This window comes from Anopheles stephensi, chromosome 2 (genome assembly GCF_013141755.1).
Source record: "Anopheles stephensi strain Indian chromosome 2, UCI_ANSTEP_V1.0, whole genome shotgun sequence".
In the NCBI taxonomy this organism is placed as follows: domain Eukaryota; kingdom Metazoa; phylum Arthropoda; class Insecta; order Diptera; family Culicidae; genus Anopheles; species Anopheles stephensi.
Genome location: NC_050202.1, coordinates 86711114 through 86726597, shown reverse-complemented (window position 1 = coordinate 86726597; position 15484 = coordinate 86711114). Strand labels below are relative to the sequence as shown.

At 47.1% G+C, this 15484-nt stretch overlaps 1 protein-coding gene and 1 long non-coding RNA gene across 2 annotated transcripts in view; one reads left to right on the top strand and one right to left on the bottom strand.

Annotated features, from left to right (window-relative positions):
• The window catches only part of LOC118504989 (coiled-coil domain-containing protein lobo), a 150592-nt gene that overhangs the window by 111656 nt on the left and 23452 nt on the right, over positions 1–15484 (bottom strand). The gene's annotated exons all lie outside the window — the stretch shown is intronic.
• LOC118505019 lies at positions 8150–8880 on the top strand. Its single transcript, XR_004905381.1, has 2 exons — positions 8150–8439; positions 8598–8880. It is a non-coding gene; the product is annotated as an uncharacterized LOC118505019 (long non-coding RNA).

The following is a 15484-nucleotide window of genomic DNA, read 5'->3' as shown; positions in this document are numbered from 1 at the left end:
TAAAACACAACTCACTCCCACCCCCTCTCCATCACCTCCGGCATCCACTCCTACTGGTAGAAAAATCCGAAAAGAGTAAAACAGCTCAATAAAAGAGTCGTTTCAGGGTGAAGACGATATGCCGTTGCGGGAAAGAAGCGAATAAAAACGTTCATAAAGACACACACAAACACACACGCATACAAACACCTACAAGACGTCTGGGTTACAATCAAACAGGATAAGAAAAGAGCCAAACCAAGATGAATGGATCTCCCGCGCCGGGAAGATGACTAAGACGAAGTAACAGCATAAGAAATGGAACACACAATGCCAAGAACCGGCCCAGCCTCACGAGGACCTTCTACCAGGGTATTTCCCCAAGGTGAGGAGGGGGAGGCTGTGCAAGGGTAGCTCCCGTACCAGCTCAGCCGAGGCGTAAGATGAATAAACAAATAAAAATATTCTCGTAAAGCTGTGGCAGTGAATATGGAGCCTTGGGAGTGGGATGGCATAGTAGGGCCGTAAAACTTAAGACAGTTTCATTGGCCAACACCAACACACACACACACACACACACACACACACAGACCGCCGGCTACCGGTCAATGTCAACGGAATCCGTAAAACCGGAAGTTCGTTCCAGTTGTTTTTGTGGTTATTTTTATACCCATTTCGCCAAGTCTTCTCTCCTTGGACCGATTCTTGCCTCACGTTTGATCAATCATGGTATTGGTTTGGATCCTTGCTGAATGCCGAGCGTAACCGGATGTGAATAGGACCACAAAAGGAAGTGGCGAACAACAACCTTCCAAAACTATTTAGAACCGGAAACCAAAATAGAAGAACTTGGGCAAACTGATGTCCAGAATCGCTTAGTATCTAAACCCAAAAAGATCCTTTAATTGATTTGATTTGATTAAGGTAGTAAAACTCCCTCTGCTCCCTAGTGAACTCTAAATAAACACACAAACAAACGACTACCCGACACGCTTACAAAGAAACTCCAGAAGTTCCTCTTCTCACACTCTTCCACAAACACACATACTCAATCAAATGCAACATAAAAGAACATCGCTTCTCCTCGCCTAAGCACGTGCTCCGGAAGACATTGAAGCCGAACAAGGGAACGGGACATCAATGGGGAGCTCGAGGTGGGTGAGATGGAACATAATAATAAAAATTTATGCTGTATCAACATTCCAAGACGCCGGGAATCGACTCCCTCGTTTACGACTCGCTCGCTTCAGCCGAAAACAGAACGCAACAAGTGGCAGCCGCCAGACATGCCAGGAGTGTCTGGAAGAAAATAACAATTCGACTCAAGACGCTTGACGGCAGGCTAATGGTATTGCATCGTACAACAGCGTTTCGTAGCAACATAATTAATCGCCTGTTTGGATCGTTAATTGAGGCTAGAGCTGTTAAAAAGTGTTTTTGTCCAGGATACACTTGATGACTTCCGCAAAAAAAAAAACATTTCGAAGCGTTTAAAGTCTAAAGAAAAAATAATCTCTCTTTTATGTCATAAAAGAAGTAGTTAAGAACGGGTTTGAAAAAATATTAGACTAGTTCTCCCAAAAAACAAAATCCAAAAAGGGACTGAAACTCCCAAAAGAACCCTCAAAAAACGCACACGCAGCGAAATGCTGCTTTTCCAAAAGCAGCGAAATCGAATCATTTAATTAAGTCACGTTAGTGTCTGTCAGTGTCCTGGCTGGCCATATTATCTGACCATTTTTATCCATCTCGAAATCGCCGAGACCAGCAGCCTGTTGCAATCGGGATGCATTTCCGCTGGCCTAAAACGCATTTGCTAATACGGTCCGATTGATACGTGCTGGCGTGTGTTTAGAAGTGTTTGTGAGTGTTGCAAAACGAGATACACTGCTGGAACAAACGGCGGGCCACCGATCCGGCCTATGCATCAGTGCCCATCGGCCATCGTTCTAACCCTACTCCGTTCCCACTTTCTTTTTCCCCGTCGCATCAAGCTGACATGACAGATGCACGTCCCGAGCGTCGCCGAGGGAGTGCTAATTATGACAGAAAGCGGCAAAAAGGATTTCTTTTTTTCGCCCCGCTCAGTCCCGACCCAACGGCCCACCACTCACTCTCGATCGGCCATCGATGTCGCCGTAACTGTTGCAGTTGGTTGGAAAAGATGGCTGCAAAAAAGAGGAGATTGAAAACGCATTCAAAAATGAATATGTTTGCGGTGTGTGTGTGTGCGAGTGCATCTGAAAGAAACACTAACACAGGCACACGGGCAACAACAACTACAAAAAGGATCCGAAAACGGAACAGTTTGATCGACGCTACAACAAAGAGCGAGCGCGTAATGGGTTTACTTCGGGAGCTTTGAGAAGGGTGGAAGGACGCAGAAAGTGTGTGAGTAAGAGGGACAAGTTTGATGTTGTTCTATTGTCCTTCCTTTACTCATCATTTGCACCAAAAACTGCAGCATACAAATAAAACGGCAGCAGTAGAATGATTTTTTTGTTTTGCTGTTGCTCTATCCTGCCCCATAACTGCACATGTGTGCGTGTGGATGGTTTAGCTCACTTTTTTCCTGCCCAACGAGCCAAACAGAAACAGGATGATGGGATTTTTTTCCCCGTCTTTATAAACACCGACACGAGCAGCCAGCAACAGAGAATTTTTTGATTAAAAGGACATTTGCTTGATCAATGCCCTGGCACCCCATGCGGTGTGCGAAGGGCGTCTCATACAAACCGGCGGGCTCATAATTGACTAATTGCAAATAATCGAAGCCGCTTAATCTCCTGACTATTCGCGTCAATTATCCTACCAGAAAAGTCGGAAAAACTGACATCGGGGGCCTGGCTTCCGCTAGGGGCCACTGACCGAAGAGAGAGAGAGAGAAAGAGAGTTAGTGAGTGGGCGATGGAGAATCATTAGCGCGCGGTGGCATTAGTTGTTTAGAACCGATCGTTTAAAAAGCGCGTTTGATTAGACGCACGTGAAAATGCGACATCGGGATATTGATCCAATTGAACGATTTTTTAATGATGACAACATGACGACCACCGGTTTGACTAGAACTTCAACAAAAAGTTTTGTAGGAAACAATTAACCCATATAAAAATTCCTCTGTAACTTGATCTATTCCAGAAATGTCCTCATCCATCAATCAATCTTCTTTTGGAATAGACCAGCTCTAAGGACCAGGTCGTTTGGTATCGCTCTCATCACGTGATCAGCAACATTCTTCAAGTCTAGGGGTGTAGCAGAGACGGCCCTATCTAGAATCAAAATGGACAAGAAGTTACTTTTTCACTTTGTCTATACAACTTTGGGAGACTTTGATTTTCGTGACTTGATTTTACCCGTAGCCTAATAGTCAAGTCCTGAGAACGAGAAGATAGTACGAACGGAATTCAAAAATTAGCGCCACGGTTACTTAACAGCCCCAAGAGGTAACTAAGGACATATAAAATCGTTGGACAACTGACGCCAAGGTGTCACACACAATTAATCGATTCCAAGGATATCTTTTTCTAATCCTGGACCTCCGTGCAAACCCAACACATAGCTGCGGTTTTGTAGATATCCGAATGATTTCATTTTTCTTTAAACAAATCAAGATTATTGGAGGACCTGCCTTTGAAACCTCGAGCTGTTTGTGAATACAATTCAATAGTCCATCTAGATAGATCAAACTTACACTGAGCTCTGAACGATTGGTATTCCGATAAAGATGGTAATATATTATGCATGAAACAGTTTCAAAGATCTGCAGTCGGCAAAAATCTTGAGCATAAAGATTATTATCTTACACTACAATTGAAAACGAGCAATACTCCTCGTCAGAAAAAACATTTTTTACGCTTTTCCACAAAGCGCATCACTTCCATCAGATTATCGGCCCAAACTTCAAGGATCTCTCCCATAAAACCTCTAACACTACCACCACCAAGCAACAAGGACGAAAAGCTAATTATTGGAGAAAGCAAACATCACCGCACGTAGACCGTAGGAGGTTGAACTCGCATACCAAACAAAAACAATACATAATCGTCAAAAGCTCAAGAAAAAAAAATCTTTTTCCGCTGCAAGCTATAAGCGCATCAAGATTTAGGCGCGGACTTTCAGACACAACTCCATGCATTTTCGGTCCGTTGTTCGTTCATTCTGGCTCTTCCTCGAACACCCCCTATGCAGTACCAGTTTTAGAAAACTGTTTCACCACTTAACTGGATCCTTCTCGGCAGGGCTGCCGCAGGTTCAATTGCGAAAACCTTTCGCTTCCTCTGTGTCCTCAGGTAAATGAAAAGATAGCAGCGCGATTGCCGTCCCGTACAACCGGAAGGCAAACGCGCTCTTCGGAAAAGGACATCGAAGAGAATCCGAAAAAAGGACGGTATGTGTGTGGGTTTCTCCAAAGGAGGAACAAGCCGCGCATTCGCTGCAATGGGTGCGTGAAATATCGCTAAAATTATACTGCACCAACCCTGAGGTGTCCCGGGACCGCTGGAACCGCGGCGGGAGAGAGACACCACGCACACACACGGAGTAAGAAACAGCGAGGGATGGTTTCGAGTTTCTGTGCCATAATAGGTACGGTAGGTCCCTTCGTGGTTCACTATCCCGTATCCCGGCAAATCGAAGCCTTTCAAGCGCGGGATGCCACAGGAAGACCATAAAAAGGGACGCCTATTGGTCGCGTATCGATCCTTTTTTTTTTTTGTTGTTGCTTTTCCCCCGAGAGGCTCAGCCAATTGCCCACCAAAGGGACTGGCCTCGAGTTCAGCACCACCACCCCGGGGGATATTCGGGCACAAGACGACGGCGCAAAAACATGCGACGAAAGCGATTTTGGCGGCCTGGAATGCAATTCTCAGAAGTTTGCCCGTAGGTAGAAGCGCTTTTTTCCATGTCTCTCTTTCCATCCTCCAGCTCTTATGACTCGCTCACACCAACATAACACCTTCGGTGATCCCGCGGTGCAATGGTGCAATGCATTTTTATGGCCCACCAACACCACCACCCGTGAGCAAAAGCAATGTCACGTCCCTCGCACCGGGAGACGACCGCTGCCAGGTAAGGTTATGCACGGGGTACCGAACGGTGGTATTTTGGCAGTGCAAGCGCACAGGCAACTAAACAGGATAATGGTTCGACTCGCAGCCTTCCCATTTCTGCCCCGAGGGCAAGGCCGAAGGACAGGCTCAAGAGGAATGGGCCAAAATTTTCGCAGACTCACGGCCTATTAACACCCGCGCCGGGACCGGGAAACATCGAGGAGTCCTAAGAAAACCCTCAGCTAATCGCGCACGGGACGGACGGAGGTAGCTTCGTGGAACGTGGAACCCCCGCCGACCTTCGAAACATCACGTACGAAAAACGGAACACCCAAAACTGCCGCTCCTGTGGCGGAAGCGAGAACGGGACGCAACGCAAAACTTGGATCGCTGCTCTGGCCTACGACGCGCCGCGGTTTACTCGCGCTGACGATGCACATTTTCCCGAAATTCTTCACCGAAAAATGGTGACCGATGGTGCAAGGGAATATCGGGAGGGTTGCACATCCCTCGAGTGTTCGTAAACATTTACCTGCCGGAAGCGACGAAATGAAGATGCAGATGTATCATGCAAAAATGACACGATGCCGCTTTTACACTCGTCAGGATTTGGCTTTGAATTTTAATAAAACGAATTTGAAATTTTGCTTGTTCTTAGTTACATCAAGCTTAAGACGCCTTAAAATCGGAAGGTAATTCTTATCAATAACCATAATACTGCTTGATCCTTTTATACACAAAAATAGTCCAGATATCGAATAAGAGACTGGAATCTCAGCTGGATGATATCCCATCCTTTCGATGTGACACAATACTAATTAATAGGTTCTCTCCCGTAATCAAGATTCCAGTTGTCTAGACTTTGATTCTTCTCCTTTTATGAACCACGTAATAACTAGTTGCTGAGCTCTTTTCTTGTTTACAGGTTCTCTCGAACCAATGTGATATTGGCGATCACTATAAGTTGTCCATAAGTTGTTGTTTTTGTTCGCAACGTCATTTTTTTGCCCAAAATCTTTCCATAATTTTTGGAGCAGATTTCGAACTTAAAACGTATTAACCTCCAATTCTGCTCAATCTTGATAAAACAAAACAATGATGGATGACATTTCCTTAGTCACGACGAACTGCTACTCTGCTACTCTGCTACTCTGTACTCGAGTAGTAAATCAAGATCAAGTTCTAAACTCAATCGAATAGGGCATGATTTTGGTTGGGATGGTCAGAAGTAGTGCGCACTACGGACTTTCCACTGTTTCTCCTCCATCAATAAATTGGGGAAATTCTACACACCACTCCAAAAGAAAAATCATCAATATTCCAATGTCTTATACGCCCATACGCACACCCAAATCCAACGTTCGGACATTAGGAGAGAACCTTATCGCGGAAGGACAAACATCGACTGGTACCAACATAAGTATGTTGAAAAAAAAAACTACTATCCATCGTCTTTTCGTCGGTCAGTAAAAAAAGATAGGAGGGAGTTGCCCTCAAACAGCCAACGTTGGGTAGGGAGCCCGAAAAAGGAAACTCGAACGTGACAGTAAACGTCCGCGTGAGTTGTCCGTTCGTGGTGCATGGGATGAAACGTTTCTTTTCCGTATAGATTTTGTTTGGCGTGCTGTCCATTTCCTCATCTTTTTCCTTTCTCTTGGTCTCCACGGTGTCCTTTAAATGAGGGCTCGACTCGATGGAATACGAATGTATTGGAATTTTGTTTTTTTCGCTCTCTTTTTATATGTTCGCTTTCCATTGCAGTCATCCAACCATTTCTACCCGTAATCTTCGCAACTGGAGCGAAGATTGTTTTTCGGCCTGTCAAAAATTTCGGCGAAGATGGTCACACACTGGCCAACAAACACCGTCGGCCAATGAAAACGCTTGCTCGCTTCCATGTATAAATGGATTCCTTTTTGGCGAGCGGAAAACCTCATGCAGTACATCGGAACTTCTTCTCGTATTTTCTCGAATTAAAAGACCCCACGTTCCGCGCGAGGATTCCTTTTGCATCATATGCTCAGCTGCAAACACACAGAACCTTACAAAAAGTTTGAATTTTCCCCCCTGTTTTTTCCCTTTCAGACGGATCTCCTTCCTACCCCGAGGGACGAAAACTCATAAACTGCAACGCAGCCGCCAAGTCAGTTGGCGAATATTTTTTGGCAAAATCCTGCAGACACTAGTTTTTTTTTCACTCTCCATAAGTCCAACGACCACCCCTTGAGCTGTAAGCTGTCCCTTATTATGAAATACGCGCGTGAGTGTCGCCTCGAGTTTACTGTCAACTGGAGAGATGAAGGGAAAAAAACCCTCCGGAATCCTTCCGCGATTCTACGAGTTGAAGTATTTCGCCTTCAACATCAGCACTGCCCAGAGTCGGGTGCGAGCTAGAATATCAAACATAAGGAGTGGGACGAAGCGAAATGTTTTCCACACAACAATCAACCCCGAAAAGTAAGCCTGTCCGCTGTCTCAAAATCCCTTACCACGAAAACCTTCGCAACTCCGGTCACATCTTGCCAAATGAGTGAGAGTGCGTTGGCCAGGAACGGTCTTTTGCCTGTAGGCCGCAACAAAAAAAAATCACCTCACCAGACACACGCGCAATTGACGGGGCATAAGGAATAAAGCAAACGGGCCGCTTCCAGGAAGCAGCAATGAAAAGGAAGGAGAAAAAGGACACGCTGCCGGTGCTCCGGGATTGCCTGTCGCGAAAAATTTTCCATCCATCCGCCCACCACCGTCGTTCCATCGTCTACTTAACGCTTTGCCTCTACTCTGTGTGTGTTTGTGTGTGGGTGTGTGTGATCCGTGAGCTGAAACGTAGCCAGTTTCGTCCTCGTTTTTGTTTGTAATCCTCCAACCCATCTATACCTGGCCATCAACCATTTTTCTTCGCCTTATCTTCATCTCCGCTTACGGTCGCGTTCGTTCCTTAATCACTGCACCCGGCCACGGTCTCAGAAGGACTCTTCGGTTCGCGAATCCTTCCCTCCAGAATGTGTCCGTGTGTGTGTGTGTGTGATTGTGGTTTATTTTTCATCCCTTGTCGCAAACACATCGCATCCACATGTAAGTGGCGCTGAAGAAAACACAAAGGAGGGTTAAACATCGAACCGCTGACCGTTCAAAGAAAGGACGAAAGATGACATCCTTAAAATGTACCGTGGATGCGGGCGCGCCAAAACTCGCGGTCGTTTGCCTGTGTGGGTGTGTGTGTACGTGTGGGATAAAAGGGAAAGAAAAAGCAACCCTAGCGCGAAACACGGCGAAAGCCCATCGCCACACACTCACACTCGTACAGCACGTACAGCATCATACACACAAACGCAAACCCATCCGCCGCTGCTGGACAGAATTCTGTCATGTTTGTCCAGCTTTTCTTCTATCTGCTTTCTCTGTTCCCCGTTCGGTAAACTTTCCAATGCATCCTGTCCGGTCTCCTGTATGAATGGGCCTCAGCTTGGTGATTTTGCCACGGTTTCCCATCCTCACGCGATACGATAATACGATTTTTTTTTTGCTTTCTCTCCAGCATCGATTTACGGCTACCTTTTTGTACCATCACAGGGCGCGGAAAATCGAAAATTAACCCCACACACGCGCTCGCGCTCGCTGAACATTACGATCTCCTTCGGAAAACGTACGTCCAGTCCGTAGATTTTCTTCCAGCATCAGGGGAATTGGATCTTTAATCTAACTCGAGAAAAATCTCCTGGCAATGGCATGGGCACGGGCGAATCGGCACACATTTTCGCCCTCCGTCTACGTACTATCCTCATACGCGAATTTAATCCCATTTGTCACCGTAGCGCGTGAAGGTTTAATAAAGCGTACGTCCTGCAAATGGTGACCTTTCGTCCTGTCCTTTTAATGTTTTGGGGTTTCACAAAAGCGACTACATACGGTCCCCTCGTTTAGGAGTTGTCCCTAGCGGGAGGCTGGTTGAGAGGAAGATTAATTCGATGCAAAAATATCTGTAGAAAATATACAACAATACAATTTTTGAAAAAAATAAATAAATTTAATTAAAATAATTTGAAACACGATACAAAATTGTAAGTATTAATTGTCTCTTGAAGAGTGTATTGATAAGTCCTGAAGAAGTCCAAGTACATTCATCCGCAAAATTGTACCAATCTCGGGCGTCCGAATTTCTGGAAGGAAAACTGCCAATTTCTCAACATAATGTATCCTTGGTAACGTACGAATGATGCGCGTTATCTTCTTCCTCGTCCTTGTGACTGACCAAAAACCCTCTTTCTAAGCTCCTTTCTTCGTGCGAAACACTGTCAAGCACAACACAAACGCAGGGAGAAAAAATCGCCATCCCGAATCCCCGGCTTAGACAAACCGCACTCACACACATACACAGTCCGTTGCATAAAATCCCCGTTCCGTAATATATTCGAAACTCATTTGTTTGGCAACGTACAACACAGAAACACCCGAGGAAGGTGTCAGGTAGGCTCGTGCTATGGCTGCCCCTATATCGGACCAGCCGCTGCTAGGATGCTGCAGTGAAAGGAAATTTATTTGCACAAGTATGTGAGAAATTCTTGCACACACATTGGCCGCGGCAGGACGGCGGTGGGCATACACACAGTAAAAAAAAATGAGCCAAAACCTTCTCGACTCAAGTCAAATCTAACTGCAAATGCTTGCGTCGTCGTCCTGCCAGCGGTACACAAACAGCGTTCGAATGAGACGGAGCAAAGACAGAGCGAGGAACAGAATGGGACGGTTTTTCTGCACACCGAGCGAGCGATTGAGAAGGTGGCCGAGGAGGATTAAATGCAGCAAAGAAAGCACCATACATAAAGCGAATGTGTGGTCGAGCGGGTTGCTTGGTTCCTCGCTGACCGGCGCATCGTTCGAAGGCTGCGAAAGAAAAGATGCTCAGCGTCGTCGTCTCGGCACACCCCTTCTGGTGGCGATATGCAGAGTGAGTCTAGTCCGTGCGTGCATGTGTGTACACTCGCTGTATGTATATATTGAACCTACTTGCCTAGCAACGGGATGTCCATATCCTTACAATCCTTCCACTTCCAGCTGACCGTTCCCGTCCCGCCCCGACCAAACTTCTTTACCAAACCGTTCGGAGTTGGTCCAACGCCACTGTCCGAACTGGACGATGTATGCTAATATCCTTCTCGAGCGGGACGAGAATTCGACGAACACATCTTCCTCAAGCGACGATGACGACGTCGATGGGTACGGATGGTTGATGTACATGTTCTTAGTTTTTTGTTCGACCACTCCTGCCTGACTCCGGCGAGCTAAACTCCCATCCCGGAGCCGGAGCTACATCGATCCAAGATGAATGGGTACTCGCTGGTGCTGGACGTTCTTTTGCCAGAATGCAAAAGATGAAACCAACACCCGCACTGTCCTGACCGGATATCGCCTACGTACGCTCCACAAAAGAAGCGGAAGCTGAAACGGTGATTTGGGTAGTTCAGCAAGCGAGGAACCGTGGGCTCTTGTGGGATAAGCCACACGACAAAATAGGTATTCTTGTTGTGGGTTTTCGCAACATCAAATTGGCACGATAAAGGTGTTATAATTAATTACCACATAATTATTGACTACAACAAAAATCCAAACAGTGTCTAATGTTTTCTTCAAAAATTCTTCAAAATTAGTTTCCAAGAGATACTAAATTTTCAAAGACCATTGCCTTTAGCCCAATCAACCAATCACTATCTCTTGAGATATTATCGATTCATTCAAATAATGCAAAAAGGATTTTACTCGGTTGCCACACGTAGAAAGTCTGCATGCCGTCGTTGCGATGCACAACCCAAATCCACCGTGCAGTGGCGAAGTCCGTAAGCCGGAAATGATAACCACTGGACTGGACCGAACGGATCGAAAACATAAATCCTCCAAGCTGTAACCGAAAGATTCGACGACGTTCTGTCCAGCGGTCCCGAGGATAACGTCCCCCATCCCACGAGAAGAATAGGGTTGGGCTCAGAATATCATCTTGGTCGGCGTAGTCGTACTTGCAAATCCTGGCTCTTCTACCGAATGGAGCTGCCCATGCACCACTGAAGACAAAGCAGGCTTTAGAGCCTTAACCCAACGACGACGTGAAGGTACGAACCCGGGAGTCCGGAAGTCGATGAAATATCCTCATACGCATCTCACATATCGCCCCTAAAATGCATCCGCAAGGCACTGGCTCTCCCGGACCGAGCGACCGGATTGTGTGGAAGGAGCCCCGGTAGGATGGCCCCGTTGTTTTGGAAGAAAATCTGCAAGACGGTACACCCGGTTACCCGTAGCAACATTCAACTCCATCTCCATCACCAGCAAACAAAACGAAACGCACACGCAGAAAAGAGTGCGTCCGTTAGAAAGACCCCGGTACGCACCCGGTCGCACACGCATGACGGGTATCGCGCAATATCTATGTACACCATCGGGAAACTGAAAACTAACCTCCAGCAGTCCCGCACCGTACGAGGAGTAAAATGCAAAAGGAAAGCGAGTGGGTTAAAAAGATGGTAAATAAGCTCGGCTCGTGTGTTTAGGGCTTTTGGGTAAGTGTGTCTCGGGATTTCTGGAAAAGAGCGAGAGAGAGCGAGAGAAAGAAGGGTAGAAAAAAAAAGATCCCCACCACCTATCTCCCCCATGTGACGGCAAAAGGTTGGCAACGAGAAAACCACCCAACCGGACGGTCAACTTGGTCAGTATAAGAGGCCCAGGCTCGCAACATCAAGTCACGAGTTTCTTCGTCTCCTTCCACTCGGTCAAGATTGAGATCCATTTCGGTACACATACCTCGTACCCACGTACGCATGCCGCGACGTACTGCCCACTACCGTCCAATACACACACACACACGAGGACGTGTGCAACGAGGACGAAACGCAATATTTAAAATGAGTTTGCCGGGCCCCGGTTGTCCTTGGTGCCCGTTGCGGGAGATGGTATTTCGAAAATCTATAATCTCGGTATCCTCTCCAAGCACCGACGCGAGGTCTGTGGAGCAATGAATGGGGGGATGCGGAGGTAGGATATGAATGTCCTGCAGGGACATTCAAGCCCAGTGCCTGACCGTGTTAGACAGTCGCCAAGAAAAGGTTCCGTTTTTCTCCGCCCATCTCTTTTCTACGCAGCACGGGTAGTTCACCTTTCAGGCGAAACGTGTGGAAATTTTCGCGCAATCTCACTCTTTCGCTCCTGCTCTCGCCACGCCGAACTCGTCTTCCTTTTTGCGCTCAGTTCACAAAAAAAACCACCACCTCAGTACGATAGCCACTGGACGGAGGACACTCTGTGCTCTTGGTATAGAAAATAGCTGAAGCACCTGCCGCGTCGTACGGTTCTTGCATTGCTGCTAGCGTTACTTAGCGTCAGCCACGAGAGCACACAATTTCTCAAAACCCAACACTAGCCTCCTCAGCTCCCGTCCACTTCCATATTCAGAGTCCGTTCGCAAAACGACATCGACATCCCAGCCCCCGAAAATGGACATCCCAACGCTTTTTTTGTCTCCATCCCCTTAGCGCTAAGCGCCTAACGTCGATCGAAAAACGGACTCCACGGTCGTGTGTTTCCAATCCACACATACACACACACAGCGGGGACGAAGAAGTCGTGCCCGAGATGGACACTACACACATCCTATCCTAGGTAGGTAGTGCGAGAGGCGAGTTCTCATTCTCTAAAGCCCACCATTTGCCCGTCCTTCGCCGGCAATCGTGACCTCCGGTCCGCTTAAATTCGCCCACACATACACTCCGGGAGGGCGCATCGCAGCATTTCGCCAATCAAGCGACGACGGAACCCCAACATCCGCACATAGGCAAACGTACAGGCTGACCAGTACCCTCCGTACAACTGCTCGCAGCCCTTGAAGCTCCAGAGCACAGCACAGGCACGGTTACAACTACACTAGCAAAATACATTTTCTTAGCTTTACTCACTGGTCAGTTTGTGTTTCGTGTGCCCGATATCCTTTCCCTCCTGCCCAACCTTTGACTCACTCCCTCATCACAAAACAAGCTCCCCCAAAAACTCTCAACATTTGAGAAAATGAAGCATCCCCGTTTCAACTCCCATCTACCCCCCGGCCGACCCGCACACCGTTGCTAAGTGAGTCTGGTAAGGATACCGGGCAAAAGGCATCCTTCGTAGTCGTCGTCGTCGTCATCGTCGTCGTCCGGCAAAAACGGAAAAACACCACCCAACCCAACCGGTCAGTACACAATAAAGGAAACAGGACAAACCGAATGGCCGGCGCACGAGCCAGAGTGAAAACGCCAATGGTCAGCTGATATGGACGGGACGGCGTTTTCGTTTGTATTTATATAGGTGCGATACTCTCAGTGTGTGTGATAGGGTGAGAAAGATAGTGCGGGAATGCGAGAGCGAGAGAGAAAGACAAGGAAAAAGTCGCGGTGTTAGCAAAGCGTCCAATTTTCCTCACCACGCACGGGAAAATCTTTTCGCTGTATTAGTCACCGTTTGGAAGAAGTGACCAGTACGGGGGGTGATGGGGAAGGGAGTTAGAAAGGGAGAGAGCATTCGAGTGAGCAAGAGCGAAAGAAAATACACGTGTCGACCGAGAGAGCACGTGCGTGTCTTGTGGCGGTGGGAGCGAGACAGACGGCAAGCAAAGAAAAACTGGACTGAAATTCAACGTGACTCGGGTGTCTTGGCCTGCTGCTGTACATAGCCGCTGTCCACACACAGTGTTCCGGGAGATGAGGCGAGCGTTCTCTCCCACTCTGAATGTGTGCCCATTTCTTTCGCTATCGGGGGCAAGCAGCATTTTCCCGGAGATGGAAAGTCTTAGGAAATGCTGATGTCCGAACGGTGGCCGTATGAATTCTTGCACGTATGTGTATATGAGCTCGCGCATAAAGAACGCTGGTAAATATGAAGCGGTGGCGGTGCGTGTGCATGTGTATGCGTTGTAAAGCAAGAAGTTTTGAAACTTTCACTAAACGTATTTTAATATTTTATGATATTCTTTTATATTAAAAATTTTGATTACATTTTATAAATTAAGAAATTTGAGAGCATAAATATTGTGCAATAAACTGAATCTAATACTTTTTACTTATTTGGAAAATAAAAAAAGTGTTTTCCCATAATAATAAACAAGAAAACAAAGAGCAAGGAGACTTAGGCCAACATACACATCAAATTTAAAAAAAACATCCCCGGACAGTCACATATAACTAAATAAAAAAACTTTTACACGTTCGATAAAAAACAGCTTCTGGTAGCGTGCATGTGCGCGAGTTTTCCTTCACGTATATTTTCCACCTCAAGAAGCCGGCATCGATCGACCATGGTGAAACTCCCGGAACTACAAACCCTTGCAAGGATGCTCCATTTACAAAACATAAAAAAACATCATGAGTGACCAAGCAAATCCCTCACATCGACACAAGATTTTACCCGAGGGACAAAGGTTTGTCCCATCTCACGCGTGTTCGCGATTGAGAGTGTATGCGTAGATGCGTATCTTTTCATACCCACGGAAAGGATGATGAAGAACATCGAGAAATTGTCTCGCGTACGCATCGGTGTCAAAGAACCAAGAGCGTTTGTAAAGACGGCATCGCGTGGTCAGCGCTGGTGGTAATTGAAAGAAGAGCTAAGACAAATGGACGTCCCTGACACATGCGAGCATGTGTTGGTAGGAACAAATCTTCTTTTCCTCATTTCACTCGCATCAAGCAAGAAAGCTCACAGCGGCGGGTAACGGCAGCGAAATTAAATCGTTAACGTTTCCCACCGACCCGATGGAGACGCATGGTGTTTTACGCGGAACGCACGTGTTACGACCCGTACGAGCACCATTAGCCTTGGTGTGCGAGCAAATGCGTACCGAAATGTCACTCTCGCGGCTTATCCTTTCTCGACCATCGATAGACATCCGCTTCACCTTATAATCCCGATTCTACCCACCAACAGCCAGTCCGGTACGGCTGATGTGCCACATTCAATATCCGTCGAAGCCGAGGACGATATTGTACTGTATAAGTCCAGCGCAAAAGTACCTTCCACTCTTCACCCTTTCCCTGCCCCCCCCCCCTCCCCTCTACCCTTTCCTCACCCCTTTACATACGTGCGTGCGAATTCAACCGCATCGACGAAAAACATCGCCCGCGTCGAAACGTTCCTTGTGTGCCGGGTTCGGCCGAGTCGCCTTTTAATCTTACCCTTCTTCGCGTGTACGCGGCTAAGGATACATGCACGCACACACATACACACTAGCAGTGTGCGTACGTATGTGAACGCAATCAACTCATCTCTCCTAACCCGGTGGCCATCGGTACGAGTATTAGCTAAAGTTATACGTTGGCCCGCTTCCATTTAAATGACGGTGGCGGTTTTGGCCCGCCACGAAGACGCAGAATGGGGCCGCAAAAGGGAAGGAAATTGTTAGGGTACTACGCATCTCGTCCATCGTCGCGCAAAGTGTCCGCCAC